Raw genomic sequence first — 21,048 nt, 5'->3', positions numbered from 1 at the left:
GATACCATATATGTACTTTGATAATAAACTAAACTTGAACTTTAAATCAAAGGTGTTGTGCAGCTGTTGTGTGCTTTACAGGAAACAGCAGCTCTAGTTTTCCTTTCGTTTTCTTTGCAGCAGTAAAGAAAGTGGCTTGGCTAACTGAAGTCACATGACTCCATTGGAATGTGACTGGCATACAGTATATTAATCGAGGGCTCACTGAATGCACAAGCTGTTTTATTCTTGAATCGCCAGAGCTCTGCATCCAAGGAGTGTTTGGTAAGTAAGGGCTATCGGTGAGGTAAGGTCGATTGTAATTTAACATAGTAACTCAGTTGGCTAAATTAATTACAATACACAAGTTTGGCAAATGACGAGCTGTAACATGAGTCAGTAGAAGTTACTGAGAACAATTGGGATGTACGTGGGAAGTGATTGCTTCTTGAGAGCGTGCAATTCAGAGTCAAGCGACTGAGTCTGATGTCCATCACTCAGAGGCAGAAAGTATCTGCACACTTCCTAGTCAGCATGCTTTCTCCAGCTGTCATTCACATCCCTTGTGTGATCTGTGGAGAGAGAGGCAAAGGTGACAGCCTCTCAGGACTGCGAATGAGATGTTGTTGCTGAGTAACTGGCCACTGATAACTGGCACGTGTTCATCAATCACACTTGTGTACAAGGAGAGCAGCTCAACCCTCGTCACTGCACAGACATTTTTATAAAGTTACTGTTCCAACTCTGTGCACTCGTGATTCTCTTCATCTGCATATTTAAGTTCCAGGCATCGTACACATTTCAGCAGTCTATCAATAAACTAGAATCAGTAAAATAACTGTCAAGTAGTTAGTAAGCATCAACAAACTTTTGTCAGAATCTTATAATCCTGGTGACCTAGGAAGCAGAAAGGTGGTACAAATAGGAGTTCTCCCCACGTTTGTGTGTGTTTCCTCCAGTGACCTCCCACATTTCAAACACAAATGGGTTAAAGCTATGTTGCTGCCGGAAGCATATTGGCCAGACACTGGCCAGCTTACCAGCACAATCTTTGCTAATTTGATTTGCTGTGAATGATGTATTTCACTCTGTTTTGATGTACATGTGACAAATGAAGCTAGTCTTCTTTAAAACACTTCAACGTACTGTATACAGCAGTGAAGTGTCAGTCCAACAAAGGGAATTAGGTCAAAGAGGCAGAGTTATCTAGCAGAAAAACAGGCCTTCAACCCACCTCATCCAAGGCAACCAAGCTGCCTCCCGACTAGTCCCATTTGCCAGCATTGGACCCATAACCTTCTAAACATTTCCGATCCATGAACCTGTACAGAGTTGTAATTGAGCCCATGTCTAACACTTCCTCTGGCAACTCAATCAATACACTCCCCACAATAGAAAATGTTGCCTCTTCAGGTCCCTTTTTTAAATCTTGTGCCCATCACTAAAGGATCTTTGCCTTTTACTTTTGGACTCCCCTTCCCTGGGGAGAAAGTGACCTTCACTTTGCCTCTACCCCTCACAACTCTACCTCTGTTGAGCCACCCACAGCTTTATCAGCTCCAGGGAAAACATTCCCAGTCTATCCAGTCTCTCCTTATTACTAAAGCAGTCACCCCAGCAAAATACTTGTTAAGTTTACTGATAATGGGGATTGTATTAATTTGTTAACCAATTGGGATAGATGTTATTCATGTGTGTCTGTAAGCTATTGTTTTTGCGGGCTTTGGGGAGACGGCACGATGGGGACAGAGAGAGAAGGCATGATGAGAGAAATGCTGTAAGCTGGGCAAAGATTGGACCCAGGAGGGAGTCCGAGGCCCAGGGCTTTTCGGGAGGAGAACTGAAGAGGAAGGATGTGCTGGACGCGCTCTGGTCAACCACCGTGGTTGGTTCCAGGCGGTGGGCCGAGGAGGTAGGAGGGGATCGGATGGTGGAAAGAAGACTCCGTTGTGCACAAAGTGGTTGTACTTTGATAAGTTTGGCGCCTTTTACTTTCTTTTTATATTGTATCTCTATTAATTACATAGTTCTAGTAAGATCTATAAAGTGTAATCTGTAAATTGTACATTGCGTGCCATTTGTTATTTGGCGGTATGTGGTACATCACACCGCATCCATGTAAGCTTGATTACCCAGTCTGGCGGGGCCGAAGGCTACTCCCCCTAGACGAAAGTCGGCTGAGCGAGCCTGAGGCTGACCAGGAGGCGACATTGTGGGGGCCATTGTCCGGGTTTGGATTCCATTCGATGCTGCGTGATCCGCCTGTTTAAATTGTACATGTTACGGGGGTGGATAGCTGGTGTATCTCTGTGGGATTGCTGGTTATTACCGCGTGCGTGTTGGGTGGGGTGACTGTTGGTACCCCGGAGGCCTTTGTTTGAGTTCAGAAGCGCTGACGAGATGGCGGTGGGACTTCCAGTGTCTATTGGTGCCCCAGGTGAGGCAGGGCCATGGGCTGTTAGGAGAGAGAGGAAAGAGTGGTCTGATTCGGAGGCAGGGTTGCCAGATTTAAATTTTGATTTAAAGCCAAACAATACTAGAAAAAAGCCGGGGGGAAAGCCATACTGATTACCATTCATTTTTCATACTCACATCACATTCAAAGCTCCACATCCAGGTTATTACTATCCACTTCACTGGAATCAGTGGAAAATATGGCATAAACCTTCTCCAATATCAAGTTTTTTAGCATTTCTGGACATGCAGTCAAGTCTTTGCGACATTTGCTTGAAAGCAATACAGTAGTTCTGCCCTGATTCTCACAATAGCACCAAGAAGATTCAACTGCATTCTGTTTATTGCCTTCCTTTTAACGGAGGATATGAGAGAAAATATCCTCTCAACTACAGCATTGCTGACAGGAGTTATTAGGCAAGTAAGAGCAAAGGTAGAGACCTCTAAATGCCTGATGCTGAAGTACACCAATCCAAAACTGTTCCGTGTCAGTAGGGAGTCCATCTTTCTTAAATTGAGCTGCTACTTTCCAATCCACAAAAGGCATTTTTCTCTATTCTTCTTCAATAGTGCTGACGTCGTTTCCTGCAAGGTGTATAAAATGTAACTCGGAAAGCATGGGCCTTGAAACTTGATTTAAAATTATCACAGGGCTCAATTTTGAGAAACTTTCAAATGTATCTCTCGCTGACAGAAGTCTGCATGTAAGTTGACCCAGAGCTTCTTCTAGCATAGACATACATCTTTCTTTGACATTTTTTATTTCCAGATGAGCCTCAGCCCTGTTGTTCTGCTGCAGTAACTTATTACACTCTGTTAACAAACTGATACCAATACCAAAATCAACTTCATGAATTTTTTTTCTCTGTCTTTTGGCATCATACAGTCCGTTCTGAAGAATATTTGTTGCTACAATTCATGAGGATCAGCTTTGGTTTGCTGAAAAAGGCTGTTCAGTCTTTCAAATCCCTGCTCAACAGGTTGTGCAAACTCAAAGAACAAGTCATTTTTGTAGTATGACAACATTTCCTTTAGAAGTCTTGCTTTGAATTTCGAATTAAACTTTGATTAGGCTACACACATCAAAGTTGCTGGTGAACGCAGCAGGCCAGGCAGCATCTATAGGAAGAGGCGCAGTCGACGTTTCAGGCCGAGACCCTTCCTTCTTCCTTCAGTTAGTCCTGACGAAGGGTCTCGGCCTGAAACGTCGACTGCGCCTCTTCCTATAGATGCTGCCTGGCCTGCTGCGTTCACCAGCAACTTTGATGTGTGTTGCTTGAATTTCCAGCATCTGCAGAATTCCTGTTGTTTTTGATTAGGCTAGTTCAGCAGAAGTGAAATAAGCCTTTAGCTCTTCCCAGTTCATCAAAATATTAAACATGACCTTTCCACGCACAAGCCACCGAGTAGATGAAAGGTTTTCAAAGGGGAGGGGAGCAGTTCAGGTTAACTCAAATTCTGTAGCTGCGTTCATCACTCTAAACAATTCTTTGTATGCTTCTCGTCTTAATTCACTATGGCGAAACCAATTGGGTATTTCTGACAGCAAAAATCCGATATTTGATGGCAGCTTGGATACTGCATATTGAATGCACAGTGCCAGCAAATGACAGATGCTGTACATCTGAGTTGCACACGGAAAGGAGGCACATCTTTTAGTCTAGATCACACACAGTTGTTGCACCCAACCATGCTTGATGCACCATCCGATGCAAAACCAATGCAATTTGCAAGACCTCTGGCCATATCTTTTGATTTCCTCGTCAAGCAAATTGAATATGTTTATTTCCTGTAGCCTCTTGCACTGGAATTAAATCTAGAAACCCAGTTACAATTTCCTTTGTCCTATCACTTAAAAATCAAACTAAAATACACAAGTGTTTTTTGTGTTGAAATGTCAGCAGATTCATCTATAATGATGGCATATTCCTTGTTCTGAAAGTCATCAGTGAGATCAGTTTTCAGTGCAGGCGAAATGATGTTTTTGATTAAGCTTGCACATTTATTTTTATGTAACTTTATGTGCTCCAGTGTGCTCCCATGTCCATGTGCTATCATGATTTCACTCAGGTGGTCAACTGTACGTATCGCACAATGGCAGGTCATGCTTACAGCAACTTGCAGCTCTGCTGCCTTAATTTTATCATTATCTTGCCTAGGAGTCTTTGTTACATTAAGTTGCGTCTGGCCTTTTGATGGAGTTCTCTGTTTGTGTTTCTCCGATTTTTCCTAATTTGAAAGGTTGCTAGCTGTTGGTACAATGGTGCAGTGACACAATTTACAATAGGCTTCCTCTGATCCATCAGCAGCCTTTTGGACCCATACAAATGTTTCTTCCCATCTACTATTGTACTTACGATTGCTATTGTAAGAATCTTTCCATTTCTTTGACGACATGGCCATGGGTGTTGATAATAAATGATTTATAGAAACAGCCAAAGGCATCACACAGTTTCACCACAAAATGTTATTCTGTATAGAAAGTACACTTCACGGTTGATTTGTATGATTATAAATCACATCCAAACACTTCGGAGGTCCGAGAAAAACTGCACCCACCCGGACGGGTCGGCACGCGACCATCTTGCTGACTTGCCAGTTGGTGCTTTCTTGCCCAGACTCTTGGCGGCAGAAATATTGCCAAATGTAACTGACCAAAAAAAAACATTTTTCCTAAAGGAAAATGTTTTAGAAAAAGGATAGTAAGTATTTTTTTGTGCAGATAACCTTCGCATGTAAAAAAGCCAGGAAAAAGCCAAAAAAAAAATGAATTTTCTGATGCCACCCAAATTGGAAAAAAAAGCCCGATTTCTGGAATTTGGCACCGAAAATGTCTGCAAATAAATGTTCCAGCTATGGCAGGCTCCGCCTGGTTTTTGGGATAATGTCCACCCCTAAAGGGGCGGAGACGTGGGTGGAATGGACCTGTCAGCTGTTAGGTAAGTGGCAATGCTCGGCTGAGGGAAAGCAACAGGGATTGGTTGAAAGTTTGGATTGGCGGGAGGTTCTGGTCGCGTCATTGTCCAGAACGGCAGCTTAAATCAAAATAGCTCCTCTGGAAAAAGGCATATTTTGCCCTGTTAATTCATCAAATATAAGATCTTCCGAAAATATCTGAATTGATTAGGGGGGCAAGAATGGGGAAAAAGAATGGAGATAAAAAAAGCATCACTGCGGAGCCTGTGGAAGAGAGAGGTACAACGAGCGGCTCCCCTACACGTGCCCGAGGTGGCGAAGCTGACACTGGGCCTCGTTCAGGCGAAGCAGCAAAATTGATAAAGTTTCTGGAAGAGATAAGGGAAGTCCAAAAAGATATAAAACAGCAACTCAATGATATAATGTTAGAGCTCACCAACGTCAATCAGAAAATAGTGGTGGCAGAGACTCGAATTGAGAAGGTGGAAGATCACGTGTAAAACGTGGAACGGATACTAAGTAAGACGATAAAAATATTAAATCAACAAGAAAGTAAACTGATTGACCAGGAGGGAAGATCGCGATGGAAAAATATCAGGATTTATAATTTTCCCGAAGGAGCGGAGGGGATGTCGATGATGGAGTTTATAGAAAAGTTACTGCAGGAAGCGCTGGAGATTCCCCCGACTATGGAGATTGAAATGGAGAGAGCGCATCATGCACTCGTCCTGCGGCCTCCCGGAGACAGAGCAAGTAAGCCACTGTCAATAGTACTTACATTCCTTCGATTCAATACCAAGGCGGTGATTCTACGAAAGGCCTTGTGTAAGAGGGATCTCAGGGTACATGTCCACAGATCCCTGAAAGTTGCCTCACAGGTGGATAGAGTAGTTAAGAAAGCTTATGGGGTGTTAGCTTTCATAAGTCGAGGGATAGAGTTTAAGAGTCACGATGTAATGATGCAGCTCTATAAAACTCTGGTTAGGCCACACTTGGAGTATTGTGTCCAGTTCTGGTCACCTCACTATAGGAAGGATGTGAAAGCATTGGAAAGGGTTCAGAGGAGATTTACCAGGATGCTGCCTGGTTTAGAAAGTATGCATTTAGAGTGGATAGCCAGTGCCTCTTCCCCAGGGCACCACTGCTCAATACAAGAGGACATGGCTTTAAGGTAAGGGGTGGGAAGTTCAAGGGGGATATTAGAGGAAGGTTTTTCACTCAAAGAGTGGTTGGTGCGTGGAATGCACTGCCTGAGTCAGCGGTGGAGGCAGATACACTAGTGAAGTTTAGGAGACTACTAGACAGGTATATGGAGGAATTTAAGGTGGGGGCTTATATGGGAGGCAGGGTTTGAGGGTCGGCACAACATTGTGGGCTGAAGGGCCTGTACTGTGCTGTACTATTCTATGTTCTATGTAAGAAGAGGGTGTTTTGGAACAGGAAGTTAATATATTTTGACCAAGCTTACCCCTCCCCGCCCCGGCGGTCCTACAGAAACAGAAGGAATATCCCGAAGCGCAATGAAAATTAAAGCAAGGGAAGATTAAATTCCAAATCCCATACCTTGCTAAACTGAGAGTATTTTACGAAGAAGGGATACAGCTATATCAGACAGTGGAAGAGGTGACTACAGACATGAGGAATAGAGGGCTGCCCATTAGCGTGGTCAAACCAAGGGAAAGCCTGGCTGAGCAGTTATCCTGATCTGCTTGGCAAATAGTAAGAGAACCGAGAAAGCAGGGGACGGGAGGAGGACAAGAGAAGGATATTAGGAAGAGACTGTGAGTTCTCCAAAGACAGCCCTCACCTCCTCCCGAAGAGCCATAATGTTTGGCTAACTTTAAAAGTGCTGATAAACTAAACGGAAGTAAAAATAGTCGGTGATATAGCTATCTCGAGAAATACGTATTATAATGTGGATTTCACATTACTCAATTTTTTTATTCATTCACTCACTCCTTTTTCTCCACCTAAATGAGAATATATATATGAGGAATACACGGCGAAGTCATTTCTGTGTGATGGACATAGACGTTTTTACTTACTTTTATAGGTACTGCAGCGGGGGCCCTCGACTCACAGGTAGGAGTGGCTATCCCCCATGGCTAGACGTTTCTTCTAGCTCAACCCAGGGTCATCTAGAGACCTCAGCCTTGGAATCATAACTTTGTTACCTTTTTTTTATTATTCACGTTTCTTGTTTCTTATTTGTTCCGGGAATAGATTAAGTTATATTTTGCAAATTTCAATGATATACTGACAGATAAATACACATGGCTAAGGACAAAGTAAAATTAATTTCTTTTAATGTCAATGGACTGTTGAATCCAATCAAGCGCAGTAAAATTCTATCAAAATGAAAAAAGAACAAGCCCATGTAGTATATTTACATGAAACTCACTTAAGTGATAATGAGCATGGAAAATTAAAGAGAATGGGCTTCACTAATTTGTTTTTCTCCTCATGTAAATCAGGACATGGAAGAGGAGTTGTTATTCTCATTTCAAGCAAGCTAAATTTTGAAAAAGTATTGGAAATAGGAGATAAGGAGGGCAGATATATTCTGGTAAGGGGGAATATAGATGGAAATCCAGTTACTTTATTGAATATATATGCACCCCCCAGGAAGTGATATTAGTTTCTTCCAGAAAATGACTAATATTATGGTAACGGAAACAGAAGGTCTCTTGATATATGGGGGAGACTTAAATTTACAATTACAACCAAAGTTAGACTCTTCCAATAGGAAAACTTATGAAACAAAGTCCTTACATGAGAAAGTTAACACTCTTTTTGGTCTAATTGATATATGGAAGGACTTTTTTCCCGACAGAAGGGATTACACTCATTATTCTGCCCTCCATTCCGTATATACAAAAATAGACTACTTGATAACATTTGGAAAAGATAAAGACAAAATAAACACCTGTGGAATTGGGACAATAGATGTAAGTGACCATGCACCTATATATTTATCTGTTGATTTTGACCTACAACCAAAGAATAATATTTGGAAACTAAATTCAAGTTTACTCAATGATCCCTATTTTAAGGAAGAAATTAAAAAAAGAAATTGGTCTTTACTTAGAATTCAATGATAATGGAAAGGTTTTACCTCCCATTCTATGGAATACTCTGAAGGCTGTCTTAAGCGGGGAAATTATAGTGATATCTTCATAAAAGAAAAAAATAAGGAATAAAACATTAGAGGAATTACAAAATAAGCTGAAGGAACTAGAAATAAACATAAATTGAGTTTGGCACAGGATGCACTAGAGGAAATTTTTAAAAAAAGGAATGAAATTAATAGTTTGGCTGCACAAGGGATTAGAAAAAAATTAATGTTTCTGAAACAGAGACACTATGAAAGTGGATCTAAATCTATGAAAATACTGGTGTGGAAACTGAAAAAAAAAGATAGCAGAAAATACGATTCATAGAATTAGAGATCCAAGAACAAAAGTGATAAAAGAATAAGTGAAGTGAAATTCAAGAAGCTTTTGAAATGTTTTACAAAACTCTATATTCCAAAGTTCCAGGGGTAAGCACAACCCAAACTGACAGCTTTCTGAATTCTTCAGAGTTATCCACTTTAAGCAAAGAACAAAATAGAATGATGACTGCTGACATAACTGAAGCTGAACTAAAAACTGCAATTAGTAGGCTTAAATTAAGCAAGTCACCAGGATCAGATGGATATACGGCAGAGTGGTATAAAGAATTTAGAAATGAATTAATTCCTGTTTTACTCCCCACACTGAACTGGGCTCTAAGAAAGGTGCAAATGTCACCCAGCTGGAAGGAGGCGATAATCTCAGCTACACTGAAAGAAGGAAAGAATAAAATGGAATGTGGGTCATTTAGACCAATATCTGTTCTTAATGTTGACTTAGATTATTTACTTCTATCATGGCCAAACGATTAGAAGAGTTTCTACCCACACTGATACATAATGATCGGACAGGTTTTATACAACAACGCCAAACACAAGACAATATACAAAGGACAATTCACATTATGGATCATATTAAAAAAATGGAATTGAAGCAATAGTGATAAGCATGGATGCTGAAAAGGCATTTGATTCGGTTAATTGGAATTTTCTTTACAGAGTTTTACATAGATTTGATCTACATGACACAATTATTAAAACTATACAGGCACTATACAAAAATCCTACAGCCAGGATTAAAATCAATGGATATTTATCTAATAGTTTTACCCTAGAAAGGGGCACGAGACAGGGTTGTGCATGGTCACTGCTACTCTTCGCATTACATCTGGAACCATTAGTTCAACACATCAGACAAAATGAAGATATCAGGGGAATTACTATTAAGGGGACAGAAAATAATTTAGCCTGCTACGCGGATGACATTTTGATCTATCTAGGGCAACCAACTTACTCTTTACCTAAATTGATGCAATCCTTTGAACAATATGGCCAATTATCAGGATACAAGATCAACACAGATAAAACCCAACTACTTTTATATCGCTATAGCCCAGCAAGAGAAATTGAAAGTAGATATCCTTGGGCACGGCAAACAGAGTCTGTCAAATATTTCGGCATCATTATGCCAAAAGATTTGGCAAAATTATCGGAATGGAATTATCAGCCTATATATAAAAAATTAAGGAAGATATAACAGGATGGACCCTAATTCCTTTTCTTCATCTCAGTTCAAGGATTGGATCTATTAAAATGAATATACTGCCAGACTACTATATCTTTTTCAGTCCCTACCAATAGAGATTAACCAAAATCAATTCAATGAATGGAACAATATGCTACCAAGATATGTATGGCAAGGTAAAAGGCCTAAAGTTTGTCTCAAAACTTTCCACTAGCAAGGAAAAGGGGGGATGGGGCCTACCTTCTCTTAGATTACTACTTGCAGCACAGTTGAGAGCTGTGATATGCTGGTGCAACCCATCATATGATGCTCAATGGAAAAACATTGAGGAGAGGATACTTTCCATCCCCATACAGGCAATTTTGGCTGATAACAGCCTACAATCTTACATAAATACTATTAACCCATGGGTGAAATGGACTCTTAAAATATGGAAAACTATTATAAAAGAATATAAACTAGAGAGAGACATTGCAATTCTTAAATGGAGTGCATATGACTCGGATTTTACACCGAATAAACTGGATGTTAGATTTAAGGACTGGACAGCTAAAGGAATAACAGCTAGTTGCAATATAATGAAAGAAGGAACATTGTTCAGTTTTGAAATGCTCAAAGAGAAACTTTTATTAGAAAAACAAGACTTTTATCAGTATTTACAGATGCGACAGTATGTTAATAGGACAGTTAAAAATGTAACCAAGGCAAGTACATGTTTGATGGAGCTATTTAGAAAAGAACATAATTCAGAAAACAGTAGTAGAAACATTTCAAGCATGTATAAGGGTTTGTCAAATCTTAAAATACATTCAACTTCATACATTAAAACAAAATGGGAGAAGGAGGGAGGGATAATAATATCTGAGGAATAATGGACAATAATATGGAGGTATCAATGGACGTGTACCAGTTCATAGAAATGAGGGAGTTCGGGTGGAAAAACTTGATAAGATATTTTATTACACCCTCTCAGAAATCCCATTATGATAGAAACCTCCCTGTTTGCTGGAGAAATTGTGGAAATCAAAATGCAAATCATTATCATATTTTCTGGGAATACCCCATTATCAAAGACTATTGGAGTGAGACACAAAATGCCCTACAAGACATCTTGTAGAGGGAGACAGAGTAGAAAGGCTTTGGCTCCTGAGGCTGAGGAAGAGCTTCACTCCAAGTGAGGTAAGGCCGGGTAAGTTCTTTTAATAAATCTAATTACCTTAAGAGTAGGTAATGGAGGCAGCAGTTAGGGCAGTTGAGTGCTCCGTTTGCAGGATGTGGGAAGTCAGGGTGAGCACAATCGTCCCTGATGACTACACCTGTAAAAGGTGCATCCAGCTGCAGCTCCTGACAAACCGAGTTAGGGAACTGGAGCTGGAGCTGGATGAACTTCGGATCATTTGGGAAACAGGCAGAAATAGAGAGGAGTTACAGGGAGATAGTCACCCATAAGAGCCAGGAGACAGGTAGCTGGGTGACTGTCAGGAGAGGGAAGGGGAATAGACAGAATGAGCAGAGCACACCTGTGTCCATTCCCACCAATAATAAGTACATCGTTTTTGATAGGGACGACCTACCAGGGACAAGTTGCAGTGGTTGCATCCCTGGCACCGAGGTGGGACCCTCAACTCAGAAGGGAAGGAGGGAAAAGAGGAGAGCAGTAGTGATAGGGGATTCAATAGTTAGGGGGACAGATAAGAGGTTCTGTGGATTGAGAATCCCGGATGGTCTGTTGCCAAGGTCCACCATATCTCGGATCGAGTTCTCAGTATTCTCAAGAGGGAGGGTGAGCAGCAGGATGTCATGGTCCATGTAGGGACCAATGACGTGGGTAGGAAGAGTGTGGAGGTCCTGAAAGGTGAGCTTAGGGAGTTAAGAGCCAAGTTAAATGACAGGACCTCCAGGTTAACAATCTCAGGATTGCTACCAGTGCCACGTGCAGGTGAGTTTAGAAATAGTAAGATAGCGCAGATCAACACATGGCTGAAGACATGGTGCAGGAGGGAGGGCTTCAGATTTATAGATAATTGGTCAGTTTTCCAGGGACCTGTTCCGGCAGGATGGTTTACATCCGAACTGGTGGGGGACAAATATTCTTGTAGGTAGGTTTGCTAGAGAGGCTCCAGTGGATTTAAACTAGATACAAGGGGGGATGGGAACCAGAATGTAGGAACAGATGTAGGGGAGAAGGAAGAAAAAAAAAATAGTAAAGTTGTTTGCACCATTAGTGATAAACAGAAAGTAAGAGGTGGAAAATTTCTTAAATGCATTTATTTTAATGTTAAGAGCATTATAAGAAAAGTGGATGAACTTAAAGCATGGATTGATACCTGGAAGTATGCCGTGGTAGCTATTAGTGAAACATGGTTACAGGAGGGATGTGATTGGCAACTATTTATTCCTGGATTTAATTGCTTCAGGAGTGATAGATTCTGAGGGACAAGAGGGCGAGGTGTTGCATTGCCTGTCAGAGAAAATATTACAGCGGTGCTCTGGCAGGATAGATTAGAGGGCTCGTCTAGGGAGGCTAATTGGGTGGAATTGAGGAATGGGAAAGGTGTAGTAACACTTCTGGGGGTGTATCATAGATCACCAAATTGGGAGCAAGAATTGGAGGAGCAAATTTGTAAGGCGATAGCAGATATTTGTAGTAAGCACAAGGTTGTGATTGTGGAAGACCTTAATTTTCCACACATCGACTGGGAAGCCCATGCTGTAAAAGGGCTGGATGGTTTGGAGTTTGTAAAATGTGTGCAGGATAGCTTTTTGCAGCAATACATAGAGGTACCAACTAGAGAAGGGGCAGTGTTGGATCTCCTGTTAGGGAATGAGATAGGTCAGGTGACAGAGGTTTGTGCGGGGGAGCACTTCGGGTCCACTGATCACAATGCCATTAGCTTGGAGGTCATTTAAAGGTGAAATTTTGGGGGTACAGAATCTGTATGTTCCTGTTAAGTTGAAAGGAAAGGTTAAAAGCTTGAGAGAGCCATGGTTTTTAGGGATATTGGAAACTTGGTTGGAAAAAGAGAGATATTTACAATAAATATAGGCAGCATGGAGTAAATGAGGTGCTTGAGGAATATAAAGAATGTAAAAAGAATCTTAGGAAAGAAATTAGAAAAGCTAAAAGAAGATATGAGGTTGCTTTGGCAAGTAAGGCGAAAATAAATCCAGAAGTTTTCTACAGTTATATTAATAGCAGAAGGATAGTGAGGGATAAAATTGGTCCCTTAGAGAATCAGAGTGGACAGCTATGTGTGGAGCCAAAAGAGATGCGGGAGATTCTGAACAATTTCTTTTCTTCAGTATTCGCTAAGGAGAAGGATATTGAATTGTGTAAGATAAGGGAAACAGGTAGGGAAGTTATGGGAAGTATGATGATTAAACAAGAGGAAGTACTGGTGCTTTTAAGGAATATAAAAGTGGATAAGTCTCCGGATCCTGACAGGATATTCCCTAGGGCTTTGAGGGAAGTTAGTGTGGAAGTAGCAGGGCTTCTGATAGAAATATTTCAATTGTCATTAGAAATGGGAATGGTACTGGAGAATTGGCATATTGCTCATGTTGTTCCATTGTTTAAAAAGGGTTCTAAGAGTAAACTTAGCAATTATCAACCTGTGAGTTTGACATCAGTGGTGGGTAAATTGATGGTAAGTATTCTTAGAGATGGTATATATAATTATCTGGATAGACAGGATCTGATTAGGGACAGTCAACACGGATTTGTGCATGGAAGGTCATGTTTGATAAATCTTATTGAATTTTTTGAAGGGGTTACTAGGAAAGTTGACAAGGGTAAAGCAGTGGATGCTGTCTATATGGACTTGAGTAAGGCCTTTGACAAGGTTCCACAGGGAATGTTAGTTAGGAAGGTTCAATCGTTGGGTATTGATATTGAAGTAGTAAAATGGATTCAGCAGTGGCTGGATGGGAGACGCCAGAGAGTAGTGGTGGATAACTGTTTGTCAGATTGGAGGCTGGTGACTAGTGGTGTGCCTCAGGGATCTGAACTGGGTCCAATGTTGTTTGTCATCTACATTAATGATGGGGTGGTAAATTGAATTAGTAAGTATGCAGATGATACTAAGATAGGTGGAATTGTGGATAATGAAGAAGGGTTTGAAAGCTTGCAGAGAGATTTAGGCCAGTTAGAAGAGTGGGCTGAAAGATGGCAGATGGAGTTTAATGCTGATAAATGTGAGGTGCTATATTTTGGTAGGACTAATCAAAATAGGACATACATGGTAAATGGTACGGCATTGAAGAATGCAATAGAACAGAGGGATCTAGGAATAGTCATAGTCATAGTCACACATTATTGATCCCAAGGGAAATTGGTTTTGGTGACAGTTGCACTATAAATAATTAAATCATAATAAAACCCTAAATAACTAAATAGTAATATGTAAATTATGCCAGGAAATAAGTCCAGGACCAGTCTATTGGCTCAGGGTGTGTGATCCTCCAAGGGAGGAGTTGTAAAGTTTGATGGCCACAGGCAGGAATGACTTCCTATGACGCTCTGTGTTGCATCTCGGTGGAATGAGTCTCTGGCTGAATGTACTCCTGTGCCCAACCAGTCCATTATGTAGTGGATGGGAGACATTGACCAAGATGGCATGCAACTTGGACAGCATCCTCTTTTCAGACACCACTGTCAGAGAGTCCAGTTCCATCCCCACAACATCACTGGACTTATGAATGAGTTTGTTGATTCTGAAGTGTCTGCTACCCTCAGCCTGCTGCCCCAGCACACAACAGCAAATATGATAGCACTGGCCACCACAGACTCGTAGAACATCCTCAGCATCGTCCGACAGATGTTAAAAGACCTCAGTCTCCTCAGGAAATAGAGATGGCTCTGACCCTTCTTGTAGACAGCATCAGTGTTCTTTGACCAGTCCAGTTTATTGTCAATTCGTATCCCCAGGTATTTGTAGCCCTCCACCATGTCCACACTGACCCCCTGGATGGAAACAGGGGTCACCTATATATGGCACATAGTTCCCTGAAGGTGGAATCTCATGTGGATAGGGTGGTGAAGAAATCTTTTGGTATGCTGGCCTTTATAAATCAGAGCATTGAGTATAGGAGTTGGGATGTAATGTTGAAATTGTACAAGGCATTGGTAAGGCCAAATTTGGAGTATTGTGTACAGGTTTGGTCACTGAATTATAGAAAAGATGTCAACAAAATAGAGAGAGTACAGAGAAGATTCACTAGAATGTTACCTGGGTTTCATTACCTAAGTTACAGAAAAAGGTTGAATAAGTTGGATCTTTATTCTTTGGAATGTAGAAGGTTGAGGGGGGACTTGATAGAGGTATTTAAAATTATGAGGGGGATAGATAGAGTTAACGTGGATAGGCTTTTTCCATTGAGAGTGGGAGAGGTTCAAACAAGAGGACATGAGTTGAGAGTTAAAGGGCAAAATTTTAGGGGGAACATGAGGGGGAACATTTTTACTCAGAGAGTGGTAGCTGTGTGGAACGAGCTTCCAGCAGAAGTGGTTGAGGCAGGTTCGATGTTGTCGTTTAAAGTTAAATTGGATAGCTATATGGACAGGAAAGGAATGGAAGGTTATGGGCTGAGTGCAGGTCGGTGGGACTAGGTGAGAGTAAGAGTTTGGCACGGACTAGAAGGGCCGAGATGGGCTGTTTCCGTGCTGTTATTGTTATATGGTTATATCTTTAAACGTGAAATACCCTTAGAAAGTAAGATCATATGTTTTGGGTATATACCTCAAGAATGGTTGATAAGAGATAATATTTAATGAATATACTGCTGGTGGCTGGTAAAAAGACCCTTACCAGGAAATGGTTATCACAGGAGAGCCCAACTTTAAATGTATGGATGGAAATTACAATGGACATTTACAAAGTGGAGAAGATAACAGCATCTGTTAATCATAAGGTGGAACAATTTGATTCATACTGGAAAAAATGGTTTAACTACATAACACCTCATAGGCCTGATTTTACTCTCACAAGTCAATGAATAAGTTGTAAAAAAAAATCACTCCCTACTTTGTACATCGTTTTCTTCTTTTGATTGTTCTTTCCTTCCTCTCCTTTTGAAAATGTATACCTCAGATAAATATTATGTGGAGATTTGTGACAAATATGACTATATAAAATATATGTACGGTATCTGAAATACATCTTATGGAAATGTTTGATGATGAACTTCAATAAAAAATAAATTACAAAAAAAAGTATGTTTGGAAGGCGGGCTGTTGATGTCAGAACTGTCAGGTTCAATTACCCCGTAATGACAGCTGCCAGTTATCGGAAAGCGGGGGAAAATGCGTTTGTTTCGAATGGAAGTAAAATGCAGAACCTGGGGGGGGCTTTCCATACCTGTGTCAGGAGATTGGGGAAAAGCTTTCAGTGTATCTTCTCCACCAAGGGGGGCAGCTAAATTGCTTGTAGTGCCAGGGGGATTAGTTAGGGGGATCAGCCCCTCCCTCAGTTTTCAGCTGATCAGATAGGCGTTGGGAAACTTAATGGAGGCCCAGTGGGGAAACTGCTTGGGGTCTCTGGGGGAACACGTTCCCAGCGATGTACCAAGGAACTCCAAGACCCTATTTCTGGGGGCTTAGTGGGACTACACCCCCGTGTGTCATTGTGGATGGAGGGAAGCTATGCTAAGGCCACCCCCGACACTGGGGCACAGGTCAAGTTGTTGTACAGTTCGTTTTACAACCGGTTTCTGAAGCATTTACCCTTGACAACATTAAGGGCACTGGAGATTTGGGGTACCAGTGCCAGTGATGATCCAGGCAACGGTTATTGGTCAGTGAAACTGGAGTTCTTGGAGGCCAATGTGTGGGTGTCAGAGGGTCGTGAATTGTTAATGCTGATGTGCCCGCACCCTGGTGCGATGGGCAGTGTTTCAATTCTGGAGGGGACCAACATCCTGCAGGTGAAGAGCTACACGGGAGCCTGCCAGGAGGAGGTGGGTGAGAGCTGTTTGGGGGCATTGTCTGTGCACTCAGTATTTCAAGATAGTTGTGAAGACATGTGTAGCAGCATGGGGCCAGTACTTAATTTAAAAAGAACTGATGGTGGTATGGCCTGGGGGAAGTAGCTGAGGGTGAGCCCCTCTTAGTAGATGCTCTGAAATACCAGGAGAGAGGGGAGTTGACTGCTGAAGACACCTCGGTAAGAGAGAGGTCACGGCAACTGGACCCCATAGGTTATAGGACTCTGAACAGGCGCACTGTCATTGACCAGACTACGGTCCTGAGGGCCGAAGAGGTGATGGTCTGTCTGAGTGGTGTGACATGGTTTAATGAGCCGGATCTGAGGAGTGGATGTTGCCAGATCCCAATGAGTGAGGTCGACATGGAGAAGATGGCCATTATAGGTCCCCTAGGATTTTTCCGGTCTGAATTAAGATGCCACACGGCATATCCAGAGCCCCTGCAACCTTCCTGCGGGGCATAGGGGAGACCATGGGGAACTTAGAGGTGTTTGGAGTTTTGTTATATTTGGATGATCTCCTAGCATTGGGATTTGTCTTGGAAGACTATGAAGCAAGGCGAGTGAGGGATCCCGGGCGACTAGGGGTTAATGAAGTAAAGCTTTCTTTGGATGAGTGCCAGGACTGGAGAACGACGCAGATCCTGAGAGTATGGCTGAGAGAGGAGATTTGCACCGCTGAACTGAACACTCAGAAATGCAGGTTGGAGACTGAGTGCTGCAATTCTGGGACAACCATTGAAGAGTTGGAGTCCACGTTCGTCAAAGTGGAGTCGGGAAAACGGAATTCCGAGCCGAAACTGCGGTCATTTACTGATGAATTAATCCAGAGAGACAAAACAATGACCAACCTTCGAAAGGATCAGCAGAATCTCAAGAAATCGATCCACAGCAGCTTGGAAGCTGCATTCCAGATGGAGATGAACACGAAACGTTCAGGACTGCTGAGACTGTGGCGAGTGCTGGAGGAGTCCAGGAAGAAGCTGTTGTCTCGATCACAGTAGGCTAGAGAGATACAGAAGCAGTCCAGGCCAAGTGCTCCAGCCTGGAGAGAACCAACCAGCAGCGACAAATCAAGGAAAAGGGGAAGAATACGGATTCGAAGGATGATGTGCTGGATGTGTGGTACATGCCACCTTTCGCTAACTTCCCCTTGATTGAGGTAGAGACTTTTGGCTCTCCTCCCACTGAGTCAGGGGTAGTAAGGAGGGCTATCTGTGGGCAGCATTGGTTACAGCAGAACCCTGAAGGAAAAGAAGCGGGGCCCTGGATATGGGACAGGGGGCTCCAAGTTGCAGGGGGCATGAGTGATAGATTGACAGAGGATTCGGCAAGCAGACCCGAAGTATTCCCAGTAGTGTTCGAGCCTGATGGGTTAGGTGAGGGGGTACAGAGGTCTTAGAGGATTAGGACTCTCCCGGATAAGTTGGCCTATGTAGCGCCCGTGGAACAGGTCGTAAGGTCTATTGTTTGGCGAGTGAGGTCATTGTTTTGGTACCTGGATTGGATTGGTGTGTTTGCAGGAAGGGTTGGCAAGTTATTTAGAAGTCATGAGGACATGACTAAATTTGGTGTAGGGAGAGAGTAAGGGCTTTTTCTTTTTTGTTACTGCTAAGGCTAATAAAATGGCTTCTTTGTTATGTTATAATAAAATAGCTTCTCTGTAATTTTAACTGCTCAGTTAACTGTGGCAGCTTGTTTGGGTTATAATTACTGATAACAGGAATTGTATTCATTTGCTAACCAATTGGGATAGATGTTATTCTTTCTTGTGCGTCTGTAACTATTGTTTTCGCGGACTTTGGGGAGACAGCACGATGGGGACAGAGAGAGGAGACGTGATGAGAGAAATGCTGTAAGCTGGGTGAGGATCGGACCCAAGAGGGAGTCCAAGGCCCAGGGCTTTTCTGGAGGAGAACCAAAGAGGAAGGACGTGCTGGACACGCTCTGGTCGACCACCATGGTTGGTCCCAGGCGGCGGGTCGAGGAGTTCGGAGGAGATCGAATGGTGGAAAGAAGACTCCGTTAATTGAGCTCCAACGGTTGTGCACGAAGTGGTTGAACTTCGACAAGTCTGGCACCTTTTACTTTCCTTTCATATTGTATCTCTATTAATTACATAGTTCCAGTGAGATCTATAGTGTAATCTGTAAATCGTACATTGTGTGCTGTCTGTTATTTGGCAGTGTGGGGTACATCACACTGCATCCACACAAACTTGATTACTCAGTTTGGCAGGGCCAAAGGCTGCTCCCCCTCGACGAAAGTGAACTGAACGAGCCTGAGGCTTACCAGGAGGCTACACCTGTGACAAGTCATTTTTGGTGTTAATTTGTATGTGGACTTGGAACAATGACGGATAAAATCTATGGTGACTGTTATCTTGTTTTACCATCGTGGAACCAGTGGAATTAGACGTAATTGCCTTCTCTGTACATTTATCCTGGATTACAAATATCTCTTTTCTATCAGTTATTCCGTGGATGAATTGAACTTTCCTACTGTACCATCTCAAGACTTTAAGCCTTGTTTCCCCAAGCTCAATAGTTTGGGAGTTATACTTACACACATATATACATATAACACTGTTAACTTTTGTTTATCTTGGTTAAGTTACTATATTGTAAGTAGGTGCTAATAAAGATAGTGGTTTTAACATCAAAACCAGACTCCGTGTTTAGTCTGTTGCTGCTGGTTCGTTTCTAAAATGTTACAGTTTGTAACAAAATTGGGGCCTGCAACCGGGATATGAACAAATCTGGAGCTTATTGATTAATTAATTATTGATTTGATTGGGGAAATCCCTTTTGATTTATTTGTGGGTGGAAATCAGCAGAAATGGATATTAGTGTTCAGGCATTTCTGGATGAGCCAACCCCTGAGGCATTAGGAAAAGTGAATAAGGATGAAGTGTTGGCTATTGCCAATGCACTGCACCTTACTGGGATAAAGTGGGCTGAGGAAGCCAGAGATTCAGAGGGAAATAGTTGAGTACTATATACCTACGCAGGTGTTTGATGAGGAGGTGTTAAAGAGGTTTCCTGTGAGTAAAGAGGAGACCCGGTTACAACTGGAACTATTGAAGTTTGATATGTTTAAAGTAGAGGCTGAGGAAAAAGAAAGACAGAGGCAGTATAATACCAGAGAGGCAGACAAACAGAGGGAAGAAGCAGAAAAACAGAGGCAGTTTGTATTGGATAAGTTAAGGCTCAAGAAAGAAGCTGCTACCTCTAAGGAGTTGGTTGTACTGTTTGTTGCCAGCCAGGAAGTTAAACTGGTCCCTCTATTTGATGAGACTAAGGTTGATAAATACTTTCAGCATTTTGAGAAAGTGGCTCAGAGTCAAAAGTGGCTGAACGAAAGCTGGTCTCTCTTGTTACAGAGTGTAATTAAGGGTAAGGCTCAACAAGCTTACTCTGCCTTATCAATTGGAGATGCAGCTAATTATGAGATTGTGAAACGGACTGTACTTAAAGCTTATGAGTTGGTTCTGGAAGCTTAAGGCAAAGGTTTAGAAGTTTGACGAAATCTGTGAACCAGACTTATATGGAATTTGCTTATGAGAAGTTTGTGTGTTTTGACCATTGGTGTACATCTAAAAATGTGAATGATGATTTTAACATCTTGAAAGAGTTGGTTTTAATTGAAGAATTTAAAAGGTGCATCCCTAATGATATAAAGATATATTTAGATGAGAAGGATGCTGCCATGTTACAAAAGTCTGCTAGATTAGCAGATGAGTTTGCTTTAACTCACAAGGTTAAGTTTACTCCGAGTATGAGCTTCCAAAGAGTAGCACGGATAGTCAGGGTAAACCAGAAATTAAATCTGGGACTAGTGACAAAAGTACGGATGAAGGGAAGCAGTTGAAGGAGAAATATTCTAATATTGTAAGAAAGCTGGTCATGTTATGGCTAATTGTTTCATCCTGAAGAAGAACGAGGGAAAGGAGGCAGTCCCAAATGCTTGTATTTGGCGTTGTGAAACACCTATAAACCCAGAGGGGTCTGACACATTCTGATGAGGCACAGTTAAGGACTGAGAGGTCTGACCGAGTTAGGAAGGGAATCAATCATTTTATG

The 21,048-nt window shown here is 41.9% G+C and overlaps 1 protein-coding gene across 1 annotated transcript in view; it reads left to right on the top strand.

Moving 5' to 3' along the window:
* Nucleotides 1-233: 233 nt before the first annotated feature.
* LOC134350044 (uncharacterized) overlaps nucleotides 234-21,048 on the top strand; it is an 88,675-nt gene continuing 67,860 nt past the window's right edge. Inside the window, exon 1 of the mRNA XM_063054955.1 lies at nucleotides 234-264. The gene's annotated coding sequence lies outside the window, so the exon portion shown is untranslated. The remainder of the gene's footprint in view (nucleotides 265-21,048) is intronic.

The sequence above is a fragment of the Mobula hypostoma genome, chromosome 8, assembly GCF_963921235.1.
Source record: "Mobula hypostoma chromosome 8, sMobHyp1.1, whole genome shotgun sequence".
Lineage (NCBI taxonomy): Eukaryota > Metazoa > Chordata > Chondrichthyes > Myliobatiformes > Myliobatidae > Mobula > Mobula hypostoma.
Note: the sequence above shows the minus strand (reverse complement) of the source record. Positions and strands in the feature narration are given on the sequence as shown.